Raw genomic sequence first — 17,603 nt, forward strand, 5'->3', positions numbered from 1 at the left:
AAATCATTTAATTAAAACCTCACTTCAAATCAAAACAAACAATACAAATTTTCAAAAAACTCAACTTTACATACTATTTATCGAGTATGTTTAAAATAAACACAATAATTATGTGCTTATTATATTTGCTACATTTATATAGACCATTAAATTATATTAGATGAAAATTAAAGATGAATATAAAAGAAGAGCATTGATTGACTTTAATAAATATAAAATATTCTAGTATCTAACTAAATACTTTAAATGACAATATTTTAATATGCAATACTTTAAATGGCAACAGAATCTTTTAATACTAGTGCCCTGTTAGGGTTTTGTTTTGTGCTCTGTTAGGGTTTTGTTTGTGTCTCGAAGGTTTATCCATGGTTAATGCCATCTACATATTCTTCTCATTCGCATGTAATCTATACTCTTTCATCACCAATTTCTTGCTCATTCAACCTATTCATCTATAACCTAATTCTCTTACTATATTCTAATCAACCTTTCTCTGCTTCTCTTTCACAATAAATCTCTCAATCTTCGCTTCTATCACTCCATCTCTTCTTCTCTTGGTGGCTGAACATGATTAATGACAAAGAGGACCACTGTGCTCCCAATCCCAACAGGGACAGCGATGAGGAGGAGGCGATTGTTCTGGAGGAAAACGATATATCTGAAGGGGTTCAGACTTGCACTAGAAGTTTGGCTGGTCGTATCTTCGCTGACAGGTTTTTTTCGATTGGCACATTAGAGAATGCCCTATTTACAATATGGTTTAAACCAGAAGGATTTAGGGTGGTGGAGAAAGGCAACAACCGCTTCCAATTCTTTTTCGAAAAGGAAGCCGACATCATGAGGATTGAAAGAGGGGCTCCTTGGCTCTTCAAAAACTATGTGCTTCATGTTCAACGATGGAACCAATCGGGAGAGGTGTGTGACAACATGATAGCCACGTTTCCAATCTGGGCTCAGTTTTGGGGGCTACCAGAACAATTCAAGACGCTGGAGGTGGGTAAAAAATTAGGGGGTCGTCTGGGAACCATTAGTGACATCGACTTATTTGAAGTTAGAGGCAAAGAGGCACGGATTATTAAGGTAAGGGTGGAAATCAACGGTGACAAGAGGCTCCGGGACACTCTAAAAATTGTGGGCCCAGATCGAAAAACAGTAGAAGTAGGAATCAGGTATGAACGACTAGGAACTTTCTGCACCTATTGTGCTATGCTGGGACATGATTCCAAGCACTGTCAGGACTTCAGTTGTGACTCTACTGAGAATACCCTAAAGGAGGATAAGGTTGGTGAATGGCTCAGAGCGACTCAGGTTGGTAAAAGACTCGAAAGGAAGGAAAGACCAGGTAGCTCACAACAGATCAGTGCAAATGTTGGTTCAATTCAGCCAAGGAAAAAGCCTCTTCCTTCATGGTTAATTGAAGGTTTTCATGGAATAAGCATGCAAGAGGAAAACCAAAAACAATCAAAGCAGCAGGCTTCCTCCAATTCAGAGGCTAAGGGGGAAGGAGAGGAGAATTTGGAGGATACTGGCCAAAACTTTTCTACCACTGCTACCCCGCTGGCTCTGGTTGATATTTCAAATGTCTTAACTCCCAATCAACAGATTATTACCACCCCCAAAAGATCTAGTATTGGTATTAAAAAAGTGAATATGAAACAGCTTGCTAGACAACATAGCTCTGGTAACAAGTCTTTTACAGGGAGTAAACGGAGGAATGGAGGAAAGGAAAACCCAGAACAGTTGAAGAAGATGTGCTTCGATGACCACACTACTATTACTCTGAAGGTGGAGGCTGCCAGCCGTCAATTGGCACCCCAGAACCCATGAAGTTGATAAGTTGGAATTGTCGGGGTTTGGGGAGACCCCTGACATTCCATAATCTTAAAGGGATTTGTAGATCCTACTCCCCAGAGGTTGGTTTCTTATGCAAAACTAAAAATCAACCTCGTCAAGTTGAGAGGAAGTTAAGGGCATGCGGTTTTGTGGACTGGGTTTTGGTAGATCCGGAGGGTACTGCAGGTGGGCTTGCTCTAGCATGGAAGGAGGGGGTGGAGACTGAAGTTATTCTTTCCAGTCGGTTCTTCATTGCTGCCAGAATTAAAGACCTAGTTAACAATGAAGTTTGGGGAGTGGTAGGGGTGCATTTAAGTATGTCGGACCAGTCACGGGCTTCTCAATTCGGGGAATTATCATCTTTTTTTCAGCAAATGCAGAATCGTTTTCTTGTCCTTGGAGATTTTAATGCTATCACTAGTCTCCAAGAGAAGGATGGCGGGGGAGTCAAATCTAATGCTTCCATGGCTGCTTTTTCTGGATTTATTAATGAAAATGGCTTGGTAGACTTGGGTATGGATGGGAGACCATTTACTTGGTCCAATAAAAGAAGAGGGCAAGAGTTAATCCAAGAACGTTTAAATCGCTTCATGGCTGATGATGTGTGGTTCAATTCCTATCCGGCAGCAGTAGTTACTAGATTGTCTGAGAATGGATCTGATCATGCCCCATTATTGTTAGACTCAAATCCTCCACTGGAAAAATCTAAAAGAAGGTTCAAGTTCCAGGAACGTTGGTGTGGTTTGGAAGGAGTTCGGAAGCTAATAGCAGAAATTTGGAGTGCTGAAGTTACAGGTTCATCAATGTTTAAACTAGCTGAAAAATTGAAGCTCTGTCGGCACCGATTGGTTCAATGGCAGCAGGAGAATCGTACCAACTCTGCGAAGCACATTCAAGAACTGACTGATAGTATTGAGGAGTTGCGAGGCTTAGGAGTACAAGGAGGGGACCAACTAGATGAACTTGAACGAATGTTAGAGGCTGCCCACATCCGGGAGGAAAGTTTTTGGAAGGATAAATCACGAATTAAATGGTTACACCTTGGTGATAGGAACACAAAATTCTTTCATCGAAACTTCCAAGCCCGGAACCGAAGGAACAAACTTTGGAGACTAGTTGGAAATGACGGTGCAATTGCCACATCTCATAGAGCCATAGCAGCAGTGGCAGAAAGATATTTTCAGGAGATCTTCACATCAGATAACCCTACTGATCCTAGTCACGCGTTTGAAGAGTTTGTGGCTAAAGTTACACCAGCAATGAACCGTAAACTAATCCGGCCAGTTTCAATGGAAGAAGTTAAACGAGCAACTTTTAGCGTGCACCCCCAAAGTGCTCCAGGTGAGGATGGTTTTACTCCAAAGTTCTTTCATTTCTATTGGGATATAGTTGGTGGAGATGTTTTTCGTGCGGTGAAGAGTTTCTTTATGGGTGGTCGGATACTGAGGAGTTTTAACCACACCCAAATCTGTCTCATTCCAAAAATCCCAGATGCTAGGGATATGACACAGGTGAGGCCTATCAGCTTGTCCTCAGTGTTCTATAAAATTATTTCGAAGGTATTAGTTCACAGATTGCAAGGAATTATGAACTCTCTCATTAGTCCTAACCAAAGTGCCTTCTTGAAGGGTAGGCTCATCTCTGACAACATTTTGGTTGCTCATGAATGCATGCACTATCTAAAGAATAAGAAGAGGGGTGTAGAAAATGAAATGGCAGTTAAGCTGGACATGAGCAAAGCCTATGATAGAGTTGAATGGCAATTTTTGTGGTTTATTCTGGAGAAACTTGGGTTTGATTCTCGATGGATTGGATGGATTCGAGAAGTCGTTACAACTGTTTCTTACTCGGTTATTGTGGAAGGACAACCTTTTGGTTTTTTAAAACCAAATAGGGGCATCTGACAGGGTGATCCCCTATCCCCATATCTTTTTCTTTTTTGTGCAGAAGGACTTTCCTTCTTGCTACACAAGGCTGAGCAAAACAGTGTTATCCATGGAATTCAGATTAACAGAAGATCTCCTAGAGTGAACCACCTACTATTTGCAGACGACTCAATTCTCTTTAGCAAGGCTACTACTGACAATTGCCAGCATATTCTTGAATTGCTAGATGATTATGAGGGGTTTAGCGGGCAGAAAGTAAATCTGACTAAATCAGCGGTGTTTTTTAGTAATAATACCTCTTCCCCATTGCGGCAAGCTTTGGCAGCCACACTTCACATTCGCAATATCGGTGCGCAGGATAAATATTTAGGACTACCTTCTGTAGTCCAAAGATCTAAAAAGGCCACCTTTGGAATGATTAAAGATAAAGTTAGAAAGAGGGTGGAAGGGTGGAAGCGAAAATTGCTCTCAGTTGGGGGTAGACACGTTCTTATCAAAGCAGTTGGGGAAGCTATCCCAATCTACAGCCTCTCCTGTTTTCTACTACCAGATAGTCTTCTAACTGAAATCCATGGAATCTTATCTCAGTTCTGGTGGGGACAGAAAGGAGGGGAGAGAAGAATGTCTTGGGTAAGTTGGGAGAGTATGACGCAACCCAAGAAGAAGGGGGGTCTGGGTTTTAAGGATTTGCGAGCCCAAAATTTGGCACTTTTGGGAAAACAGTGTTGGAGAATAGCTACCAGACCAAACTCTCTACTCACTAAGATGCTTAAAGGAAAGTACTACAGATACCAGTCTATTATGGAGGCAGGAGCAGGAGCAGTACCTTCGTGGGGTTGGAGAAGCATCCTAGAGGGTCGTAAAGTTCTTGAGAAAGGCTTGCTCTGGAAGGTAGGGTCCGGGGGAAGTATCCGTGTTTATGTAGATCCATGGCTGCCATCTCCTCATCCCCATTGTGCTCCTATGCAGTCTGCAACAACAGGGCAAAGTGTGACCTGGGTAAAAGAACTCCTAACTGAGAACAAGGAATGGAACAATCAATTAATACAGTGTTTGTTTCCTCCAGAAATTGCTCAAAGTATTCTTTCAGTTAATATTGAAGACCGAGAGGACCGAATATCCTGGGTTTTTCACAAGTCTGGTAATTATGAAGTAGCATTAGCGTATCGAGTGGCTTACCATTTTCACCACCCACCAATTGAGTTCTGTCCACCTATAGCTCAATGTAGTGATATTTGGAAAGATTTGTGGAAAATGAGATTACCCCCGAAGATCAAATTCTTCCTCTGGCGTGCCCTCCATGGAAGACTTCCTGTCCTGTTGAACCTCCAGCGACGAATCTCATCAATATCTGCGATCTGCCCCCGGTGTCAGATAGGAGAGGAATCGACTATGCACTGTTTATTCACCTGCAATAAAGCAAAAGAAGTATGGCTCAAAAGTCCATTTGTAGGTGTGACGATAGGAGAAGAGGAAGAGGAACTCTATCAGTGTTGGAGGAAAAAGAAAACTTACCTATTAGGAACTGAAAGTGATCAACAACACTTGCTCTTGGTTGGAATTGTGTGCTGGAATATTTGGAGAGCTCGGAACTGCTTGGTCTTTGAACATGAAGAAATTCTACCGGAAGTGACAGACCGAAATTCTCGAAGAATGTTGATGGAAGCGGTGACTATTTCCCCTATTCCCTTCCAATGAAACGTTAGGGATTAAAGCCCCTTTTAGATCTTATGTCCTTTTAATATTTCATTTCTAATTCTTCCTTTTATTATGTTTGCTTTATAACTCCGCACGGGAGTTGATTGGAAATTTCCCGTTCTCTCTTTTTTTGTCCCACATGGACCTCCTGTATTCCTTGGATTATGAATTGAATACCACTTGACTTTGGAAAAAAAAAACACAATCTTTTAATTTTAAATAATTAAATATAAAATATATAAAAAAATATATGAATATTTTTTATTCATTAAAATTAATTATTATGAAAAAAATTTATAATATTAAAAAATTATATTAAAATAATATTTTAAATTATAACATAAAAATATAAAATAATTAAAATTTTATTTATATTACTTGACAAATAATTAGATTATTATATTCAAAATTTATTAACTAACGATTTTTGTTAAAGATAATATTATATAATATAAATTTCTATTAAAATATTTTTAAAATATAATTTATTTAAAATATTATATATAATACAAAAAATATAAATATTTTTTATTCATTAAAATTAATTATTAAGTAAAAATTTTTTTATAATATTAAAAAATTATATTAAAATAATATTTTAAACTGCAACATAAAAATATAAAATAATTAAATTTTATTTTATATTACTTGATAAATAATTAATTATTATATTCAATACTTAACTAACTACTTTTGTTAAAAATATTATTATATAATATAATTTTTCATCAAATATTTGTCTAAATATAGTTTATTTAAAATATTATATATAATATATGAAAATATTATTTTATAATTTTTTTTAAAAAAATTGAATAAATAATATGTATCAACTATGTATATGAATCATATGTGTGTAATAGTGACTAATATAAGATTGATATATATTCTTTTTTTTTTTCTTTAGACTCTCTAATATATATGTTACACCATATTTCTCTCCTCTAGTCTTTCTTATTCATTTTTTTTTTGAACAAAAGAGCTCAACACAGTAAAGTGGAGCAAAGTAAGCACAACAAAAGGCAACATAAACATGAATAAAATGGTATGATCCGTTGTCATCTCCGGCATTACCATCAACAACCAAACGGATCAACTCCACACTGATCCCTGTAACTCCAAAACGATCTTATCTTTACTCCTTCAACACTTGTCTCTGTGCTTTGAAAAACTCTGCTATTCCGCTCCAACCAAATATTCCAAGTAACCGCAAAGAAGCCTATCAACCATTTCTTTTGCTCAGACTTGCAACCTGGTACACCAGTCCAGCTCTCAAAGAACTCTTTGACGGTCCCCGGATTGACCCATGCTCTATCAGCATACTTCAACCAAGCACACTATACCTGCCACATAAACTCACAGGCAAAAAATATGTAATGTACAAATTCTATATCCTTTTTACACAAAACACATATATTGTCATTATGATTAATAATGCGGAGTCTACTTAGCCTCTCCTTCGTGTTGACCCTACCTACTGAAACAAACCATGCAAATATTTCAACTCTTGGAGGCACCAAGCCTCTCCAAATGAAACTAGTGAAGCTGTAACTCGTGATGTCCTCTGAGAGAGTCTCTTGCTGCAGCACCTGCACAAAGGAAGTAGTAGAAAAAATACCATTTTTGTCAAATTTTCAGACAACTGAATCCTCTCTATCACTCAAAAATCTAACAACCCGTAGCCGGTCGTGAAGCTGATTGAGCAATTCTAACTCCCATTGGAATAGTTCTCTCCTCTACTGGAAGTTCCATACCCACTCTAGCCCATCCCAAAACCCACAATCCCCTATTACGAATCCTTATTGATTTGAAACAGAGAAGAGTCTCGAAAAACTATCTTTCAAAGAGCCATCTTGTAACCAAGCATCCTCTCAAAAACGAGTTCTTCTGCCATTTCCCACCTCCATAGACAAACCACGTATCATCATATCTCTTACCTGTTGCTCCTTAATATTAAGCTGGTAGATATCTTTCCACGGGCTCCCTCTTGTTAGCAACGGTTGGTGTGATAACATTACAGTTGGGTCCAACTGATTACAAGAGCATACAACTTTCTTCCACAGCGGGCAGTCCTCCTTTGAGAAGTGTCACCACCACTTAAATAGAAGCGACGCATTTCTAATTAAAGCATCTCCCACCCCCAAGCCACTTAGCTTTTTTGGAGCTTGAACTACCTCCCATTTCACCAGTGGTATACCATTATTCCCATCTTCTTTACTCCATAAGAACCTTCTCTGTAGTCCAATTATTTTTTTTTTTTTGCAACCGCCTTTGGCATCTTATACAAGCTTAAGTAGTAAATCGGCAGGTTATTGAGAACAGATTTTATGAGGACCAACTTACCCGCTTTGTTAAGCGATCTAGCTTTTCATATGCTCAACTTGTCTTCCACCTTGTCTATGATTGGTTTCCAGGTCTTTACCAACCGAGGATTAGCGCCAAGAGAAATTCCTAAGTACCTAACAGGTAACACAACTTCAGCACATCCCAAAAAACCACACATAGTCGTCACCCATTCCTTCTCACAGTTGACTGGGATTAGACTCGACTTATCAAAGTTGATACTCAGGCTAGACATTAACTCAAAGCACCGCAATAGCCTCTTATAATTCACAAGCGTCTCCGTTTCTTGTGGACAAAACAAGATTGTATCATCTGCAAATTAGAGATGCGATAATTCTATATTGTCCCTTTCCACCAGCAGTGGAGAAATTCTTCCATTTCTTACCGCCTCCCCCACCATCCTGTGCAGAATGTCAACAACAAGAACAAACAGAAAAGGCAAGAGGGGGCCTTCTTGTCTAAGTCATCTCTCCATCTTGAATGGCTTGGATGGTGACCCATTGATCAACACCGACATAGATGCTGTAGTCACACATTCCTTCACCCAAGTCCTCCATCTATGACCAAAGCCCATCTTCTGTAGCACTATATCCACAAAACTCCATCTCACTTTGTCGTAGGCTTTCTGGAAGTCTAATTTAACAATAGCCGCCTGCTTCTTTCTCAACTTCAGCCATTGGACCGTCTCACAAGCAATGAAGGCACCATCATGTATTTTGCGGCCCTTTACAAATGCAGACTGAGTTTCCCCCACTAAATGTGGCATCACTAACCATATTCTTCTTACCAGCACTTTGGATATCACCTTATAAACACAGCCCACCACACTAATCGGTCTTAGGTCTTTGATTTTCTTGGCCCCAACAAATTTTGGTGCTAACGCCACCCAAGTAACATTAGCATCTGTTGGTAACTTCGCAGTTTGGAAGAAGCCCAACATAGCTGCAGTAAACTCCTAACCAAGCTCACCCCAGCATTTCTTTATGAAGTTCATATTATAACCATCACAACATGTTGCTTTACTGGACTCACAATCCCAAACTGTCTCTCGTACTTTCTCAGCTGATGGCATTTCCTCTAGCAGTGCTGCCTCTTCATTATCAATCTTCTTAACCAGTCCCTCACGGATCCCAATCAAAGGAGCATACTCTTGCCTATACAGTTCTTTATAAAAACCTGTAATCGCAGTCTTTATTCTGGCCTGATTTCGTACCAGTCTTCCATTAATCACTAAAGAAACGATACTGTTGTTCCTCCTTCTTGCCGATGCTAGGTTGTGGAAGTACCTAGTGTTCTTATCCATATCACGAGCGTGTTGGGATCGGGATATTTGCTTCCAATGGATCTCTTTTCTGACATACCACTTTGCACAGCAAGTCACCAGAGCCTTCCTTCTAGCCTCCATTGTTCCGTCATAACTACCAGCACTAACCATATCATCAATCTTCTTTATCTCTTTCTCAAACTTCTTTATCCTGCTATCCATGTCCTCAAACATATCCTTGTGCTATCTTCTTAGCAGTACCGTCAAAGTCTTCAGCTTGTTTGTGAATGTATCATCTCCCAAGTTTCTCCACTCATCCTTTACCAACTTCAGAAACCCTTCGTGTGTAAACCAAGAATCCAAACTACGAAAAGGTCTTGGACCCGCATACAATTTAGAATCTTCTAAGATTAACGGGCAATGATCTGATAGGCCTCTCGGTCATCCTTTCAAACGAGTATCTGGGAACTCCTCAAGCCACTCCAAACTGACCAAGATCCTATCAATGCGTCTACAAGATCTACCTTGAAACCATGTGAATTTTCGATCGGTCAACAGTAAATCTACTAACTGTAAAACTTGCACACATACCTTAAAATCCTCCGCAAATTCCGGTAGCCTAACAACGCCTTTCCTTTTCTCCAACCATAGTATCTCATTAAAATCTCCTATGAAACAAAACGGGACCTGGCTTAAACCCACTATGTAGCTTAACTCCTCTCACATCACTAGTTTCTCACTCCGAGCATGTGCACCATACACCAAACAGAAAGCACATGTAAAATTATTTTTTGTCAGCAGACCTTCAACGCACAGCCAACCATCCCCTTTATAACAGTTCGATTGTTTAAATAATAAATTATCCCACATTAATAATAAACCGCTAGAGGCACCAACTGACTCCACAAACTCCCAACCCACCGTATCACAACCCCATAAACGTGCTACATCAAACTTAGTTACCACCTCCCTATTGGTTTCAATCAAACCTAGCATATTCAGCCTGTATTTTTTCTTCAATTCTTTCACTATACTCAACTTTCCATACCCTCCTAAGCCTCTAACATTCCAACAACTATAAATTATTTAGAAGGATTTCTACACACCTTGTTATGTTGTTTGGGCCTACTTCTCCTAGCTTTCTCCTTTTGTTTTGCCATCTATTTTTTTGCTGCGATAACTTCATTTTGACTTTGCATAATCGCCATTATATCTTCTTCATCGTCATAGAAAACCAGACCTGACTCCACTGCTAACTTCCACGTTTCCTTATTTTCTGCTAACTATACACTCTGGTCAAAATTTGGATTTGCGCTCTCAATTTTTGTCTCGGATCCAGCATCCGTTGTACCCTGCTCATTCACCTTGTCTTGACCCATGCCTTCATCTACACCTTCTATCTCTGCCAAATCGCTCACCTTTGCCCGCCCTAGCATGTATTGATCTCCATGTTCAGCCCAGCCACTTGCTTCACCAACTAACTCCTCCACTTCCTGTTCGTCACAACACCTTCCATCCTATTCGGTGTCACCGTGCTTGCTCCGTCACAGTTACGCAGAGCCAGCGCCTGGCTTCGTTTCTCTGGTTCCTCGCCAGGCCTACAGTCAGCATCTCTCCTCAACGCATAGAGACTCAAGCGGCCTTCATCAATGTTAGCCAGGTCGCCCACCCCGTCTGCTAAAGGAGACATTGCACTGCTTCGCTCACAAAATGATGCCTTGTGTGAATGATCATTCTGCTTCTCCGAACCAGATCCATTAGTTCGCACCTGACCCGGCCCAGCTTCACCTCCGCGTGTTTAATGCAGCTCGACTCCACGCTGAAGACCCTAGTCACTTTCCTGGTGCGTCTGGATCCTGCCCAAGAACCCCTCCAGCCCACTTCCTTCCATAAGCCCAGAAGTTAGATCCTGTTGCTTCCCCGATCCGGCTCCGTTAGTGCGCCCCTGACCCGACCTAGCATCATCTCCACGTTTTTTAAGCTTTCTGACTCCACGCAGCAGACCATGACCACTTCCCTGTTTCGTCTGAACCTCGCCCAATAAACCCTCCAGTCCACATCCTTCCACATGCCCATTATTTAGATGCCTCAATAGATGAGTACCTATGTTGCAAGCTTTGTGGGCCTCCCTCCTATATAAAATCGCATCCAGCTCATGCCCACCGTGAGTTATTGTAGCTAATTATTTGGCCCCACTTCCTTTGTCAAAGCATATCTCTGTAACAGTTCTCTCAGATTCACACTCCAAGCAATCGTCAGATTCTCCAATATCAGCCTTTTCATTAAATCCATTAATTTTGTGTGGATCATTTATCCATTGCCTTTTCAAGGCCATTAAAGTGTCTTGATTACATTATTTTGAAAATATATCTGTTATGACCGTAGTACCCTTGTTTACACCACCGTCATTAGCTTGTGTCCTGATTAGGTCAGCTACCAAATCCCAAGCCGCTACCGTCAACACCCTTTCGCCGGCATGTGAGTTAGCATTTTCACACGTTGACTTTACGCTTACATCTTCCAAAAGGCAATCATCCCCATATATTTCATGGCCTATTTCTTTCACAAACACATCGAATCCACTGGTTCCAACCGTGATATGAATCTATTCCTTAATCACGTCAAAGACACAAGTATCGATTAATACTTGGCCAACACTGAAAGATAAAGTCGACTTCGTCACATCATCACACTTGACTACTTCTCCCCATAGGCCGCCTATCTTATTGAACGTCTCCACTGATCAAACATGTAAAGGCACTCCATGACATTCCAACCAAACTCTTCTAGTCTCACTGCGTTCAGATTCCTCCTATCTCCATACACTGTAAAAGAATTGTAGGAAACTATTCATTTTGAAAGTAAATGCTACCTCTGCATTCTTCACATAATCAAACACTAGTAGGGCTTTGTATGCTCCAAGCTCCCTGACTTCAACGACCTGAGGAAAGTTCTTAACTATGGCCCTCTGTAACGCTTTGAAGTCAATGGCTCTTGTCGTGCCGCCTACTAAGCTCCTCAACAGCCAATCGAAATTCTCTTTTGCTATTGGCACTTCAACCTTCTTTGTCCAACCATTTCCTTGGGTGTCCTTGACGGGTGTTATCTTCTTAGTTTCTTCCACTCTTGTAGAACTTTCATCCTTCTGAAGTTGCCTGCTCTCCACCTCAGTTCTTGCAAGGTCTCCCTTACGTACCCTAGGGTTCTTCCCTCCTATAGCCCTTATGTACTTGGCCTCACCTACATTGATAATCTTACCCCTTATTCTTGTATGATTCATTTCAGTTATGGCATTCATCGCTCCCCCTTTTGTCGTATATTGTATAAATGCAAACATGTACACAATTCCATTTTTCATCTTCCAACCCAGATAGATGTCATTGATTCGTCCTGTCCAATGGAATAAGTGAAATAATTCCTTCTTTGAAATATCATTCGGCAGATTGTTGACAAAAACGGAGAAAGAAACATTTTCCAATCGTTGGTACTCTTCTCAATTCCAAATCTTAGGATCTATTTTCTGAACATTCCTAGTTCTACCCCACTCATTGTTCGCCCCCCCCCCTCTCTCTTTCTCTCTCTCTTCATGTGTACTTAAAACGTAGATTACATATTATTTTGTTGTAATATTAAATAGATATTAATTTAAAATTATTTTTTAAATTTAACATTATAGTTTCATATATATAATATTTATAACTATATATTTATAATAAAATCATTTTTTATTTTTTCAAATATTTTTTATTTTTTAGTGTGTGTTTGTGTAAGAAAAATTGGTGTAAAAATATCTTTCACACAATATCTACTTAATATACTAAAACTGGGTTTTTCCCCAACTAATGAAGGTGAGGTGTCGATTCCTCGTGATTCCATTTTTCCTCCAAAATGAATGCACTTTTCTCTATTCTAAATTATTTTATAAAAAATATATTTATTATAATTATATTATAATTAATATTTAATGAATAATACATAATTATACTAATTTAGAAACATATCTTCATTATAATTATATCAAATCAATATTTAATGCATTATTAAACTACTTATCAATTATATATCAATTGAAAATACTTTTAATTATTTTAATAATAATAATAATAATAATAATAATAATAATAATAATAATAATAATAATAATATATGATAATGGCACCGATCGTGATAATTATGATAAGAATATTTTATTTTAATCATAAAATGATCAAATCTTATGATATTAATAATGCACATTGATTTTAAATATTTTTTGTCATTTTAATTATATTAATTTTAAAAATATTTATATAATTCTAATTCTTATTCATTATCCAATAATAATAATAATAATAATAATAATAATAATAATAATAATAATAATAATAATAATAACTTGAAAAATCCGTATATAAACTATTTCAATTACCCGTGTATTATTATTAATTCAATCAATTATTTCAACTAACTAATTCAATCAATTATTTCTTAATTTATTTTTTTGAATTCAATAAATCAAATAAAATCAATTATACTAATTATTTTTATCAACTAATTGATTTGATTAATTCTTAAAAATATTTTTATTTTATTTATTTAAATACATGAATTATCACTAATTAGTTATTAATTTTATTAGGATAAATATCAAATTCTATTCCTAATATAAAAATATAAAATTTTATTCCTTCTATTTTTATTTTACCACTATAAAAGACCATATATGCTAGAAGAAAATATCATTTGTTTACCAATTACTCTTTCATTCGGTAGCTTTTACAATAATTCTTTTTCTTCTTATGAGGCATCGTCGCAAGAAAGCAACTATCGTGGACACAAACCACCACAGTACACTCCAACTTCTGTACTCATCATTCAGAGCAATATATGATATGTTATCCATGAGGCATTTATAAACCATGGTGTTATCATGTATGCATAAATAAAAAAAATCGTGTTTAAACTTAAGTCATTTACCTGTTTGTGTGGTATATTATAGTGTAAAATTAATTTCAATTTGTGCTGTGTAATAATATTATGGTCTAATTTAAGCTTTTACTTTAGAACTGTGTTATGATTTTATTTCATCATTTTCTCTTAGATATCAAGTTGACGTATTTTTATTTATTATTATTGAAACAGGTGCGATATAAAATTAAAAAAAACTCTCACACTGAATTTATTTTATTGTAGTCTTCTATCTCTTCTATTTTATTTTGTTTTCTTCTTATTCATTTTATTTTTTTTAAATATTATATAATTTATACCAATTAATTAATTATAATTCATTATATCAATTAGTTTGATTCATTAATTTATAATATGCATGATAAAATAAATTATTTGTTACTTATTATGTTAATTCTTCTAAAATCTAAATCTGAATAATTATATTTTTACTTTTTATTATGAACAAAATATTATTAATAATTAACCACTCATACTTTTAATCAAAATGTTTGGATGATTTTTATATTTATTAATATTAATTGTTAATTATTTTTTCGTAAATAAATTGTATTATAATTTTATCTTAGTTCATAATTGATTAACGATTGATGTTCATGAAGCTATGTTACTCTAAATTTTATATTTTATAAATATTTTATTTAAATGTAATTTTTTAAACATAAAAATATATTATTTTTGATAATATCATATTTTTACTTTTTTTAAATTATTCTAAATGAATATTTTATCGAATACTAATTAAAGTCATCATTCCATTTGCTTTTACTAATCTATTATCTAACTATTATATAAAATTAAAATTATATTAATAAATTTAATATTAAAGTTAATTTAGCTTTTTATTTAGAGCATTTTTCGATTTTTTTAGTGTAGTCAGCCAAAAATATTCAATTATGAATAGTCACTTCTATGTTATTTTAAATTATTGACTAATTAAAATTACTAAAATTTAATAATACAATTCTGTTTTATATTTTTATATTTAGTCTAATCCATCTAAACTATATAATAATCACTTCAATTTTTATATTTTATAATGTATGTAATACTACATATAGTAATAGTAAAATAACATATAATATTAAATATACAATTAATACATAAAAAATCTACTTAATATACTAAAATTGAATTTTTTTTCAACTAATAAAAGTGAGGTACTAATTTCTCATGAATTTATTTTTCTTCCAAAATGGAAATATTATTCTCTCCTTCTAAATTTATTTTATAAAAATATCTTTATTATAATTATATTACAATTAACATTTAATGAATAATGTATGATTATACTAATTTAGAAAAATATTTTTATTATAATTATATAAAATCAATATTTAATACATTATCAACTAATGAAAATGAGATATCAATGCATTATTAAACTAATTATCAATCATCAATATTTTTAATTATTCTAATTGTATTAATTGATATAGTTCTAATTCTCATTTATTTGTAATAGTTTTATTAGTAGATAGTTGGTGCACACATTAATGATGACTTATTTAATTTGATATCAATTAGTAGATAATAATAATAATAATAATAATAATAATAATAATAATAATAATAATAATAATAATAATAATAATAATAATAATAATAATAATAATAAAGGTATAGACAGTACATGCATTGTATTTTAAAAAGTAAAACATATTTTAAAAAGGATTAAGGTATCAATAATATATTGTGATTGATATCAATATTAATAATTAATTTTTATAATTATTTTTATCTACTAAAAACTACATATAATATTTCTTTTGTGGTATAAAATGGTTGTGATTCATAACATTTTTATGAAATTATATTGCATGGACACAAAATCAATTATTTAACAAATTAAATTTTAATTAATATATTTTATTTTTTACTCTTATTTTTATTCATTAATTTTTTTATTTTTATATCTCCTCTTTTAGCTCTTCCCTAGAAATATTGGCATATAATTAATGTAGATAACATATATATTGAGTAAGTATTTTCATTGAATTAATCATAAAGGTTAATAAAATATAATAGCATAATTTTCACCTAATTGTAGCAAGTATCTCTATTAAAAATATTGGCTAATTATTACTGTGTATAATTAATATATATATATATATATATATATATATATATATATATATATTGAATTTTTATAATTATTTATCATTTAGAGAATTCATAATACAAAAATTGTTCTTTTTCTATTTTTTATTTTTCATACCTAATGCTGCTAGCTACGATTCTATTAATAGTATTACTTATGGTAGATTATATGATAAAAAAGTTTGGAAAATAAAGGCAAGAATTATAAGGTTATGGAAAGTCTCATCCAAATTTGACAAGAGCAAGACGACTTACATAAAAATGGTTCTAATAGATGTTAAAGTTAGTTGATTATTTTTCATGATTCTTTCAAGTGATGTTAGGTCCAATTTATAAATATTTTTTATTCGTATTTTAAATTTATTTGATAAGTAAACCATTGCAATCAAAGACAGTGCCATTTAATAGCTTTATAAGTGCTAATAGTTTTTATATTTAATTTGTTTTACAGTGTAATAAAATTCATTTTTCAATCAATAATTATTCGGCAAAGATGTTTGAGAATGAACTGATTGAGGGAAAGGTCTATGTCTTCTCAGATTTTGTGATTGAAGAATCAAGCGAAATTTATATTCTGACTACACACGTATGTAGAATAACTTTTAAGAAGGAGTCACGTATACTAAATACAGTCGATGATCGTAAAATTCTTGACAATAATTTCAATTTTCTTGCTCATGTTGATATATTGAAAGAAACAAATGAACAATCCAACTTATTTGGTACGTAGTTAATTTGTATTAATATACACAAAATTATTTTTTTATTTTAATTTTTGCAAAGAAATCATATAATAGCATCATTTTATCGATAATATAAATTTTAATAGTTTATTTATGCAAATGTTTAAAATTGTATTGCGACTTTTTTAAAAGTATATCCTTTTATTAATATATTGTTAGTTTTATCGTTTAATATAAAATAAATTGGTAAAATTTCTTTAATTTATAAGTAATTTATTATATTATTCATTTATTTGTCCTTAATTTAATACTTTTAATTTATTTTTTTCAATTAGATATTATTGGACTCTTGACCGAAAAAGAAGAGCTTATATCAAGATCAAAAATAGGAAGAAGTGACCATTACATTGTGATTGATCTTCATGATTTGGAGTATGTGAAATTTTAATATTTCACAATAAGATTTTATTTTGTAACAATTATCTACACATATGCAAAATATTTTATCTTTTTTTATTATATATTACTACTTATTTCACTTAATTCTTGCTTTTATTTAGAAATGGAAAAAAATAAGGTGCACACTGTGAGATCAATTTACAACTCAATTATTCAATTATCTATGTGATCACCAAACAACCGAATACATACTTATTCTCCAATTTGCAAAATTTAATAAAGGCATTGGTAAGCATATTGGTTTAACTTTTTATTTAACATATTTGTTTATGTTATATTTGTAATCATATTATATCTATTTCTACGAATATATCTTTTTAAAAAATACTCTTAGTATTAGTATATGGTGTATTAAATAAATATTAGTAGCTTTAAATTATTTATTATTTA

This window comes from Arachis stenosperma, chromosome 6 (assembly GCF_014773155.1).
Source record: "Arachis stenosperma cultivar V10309 chromosome 6, arast.V10309.gnm1.PFL2, whole genome shotgun sequence".
Taxonomy (NCBI): Eukaryota; Viridiplantae; Streptophyta; class Magnoliopsida; order Fabales; family Fabaceae; genus Arachis; species Arachis stenosperma.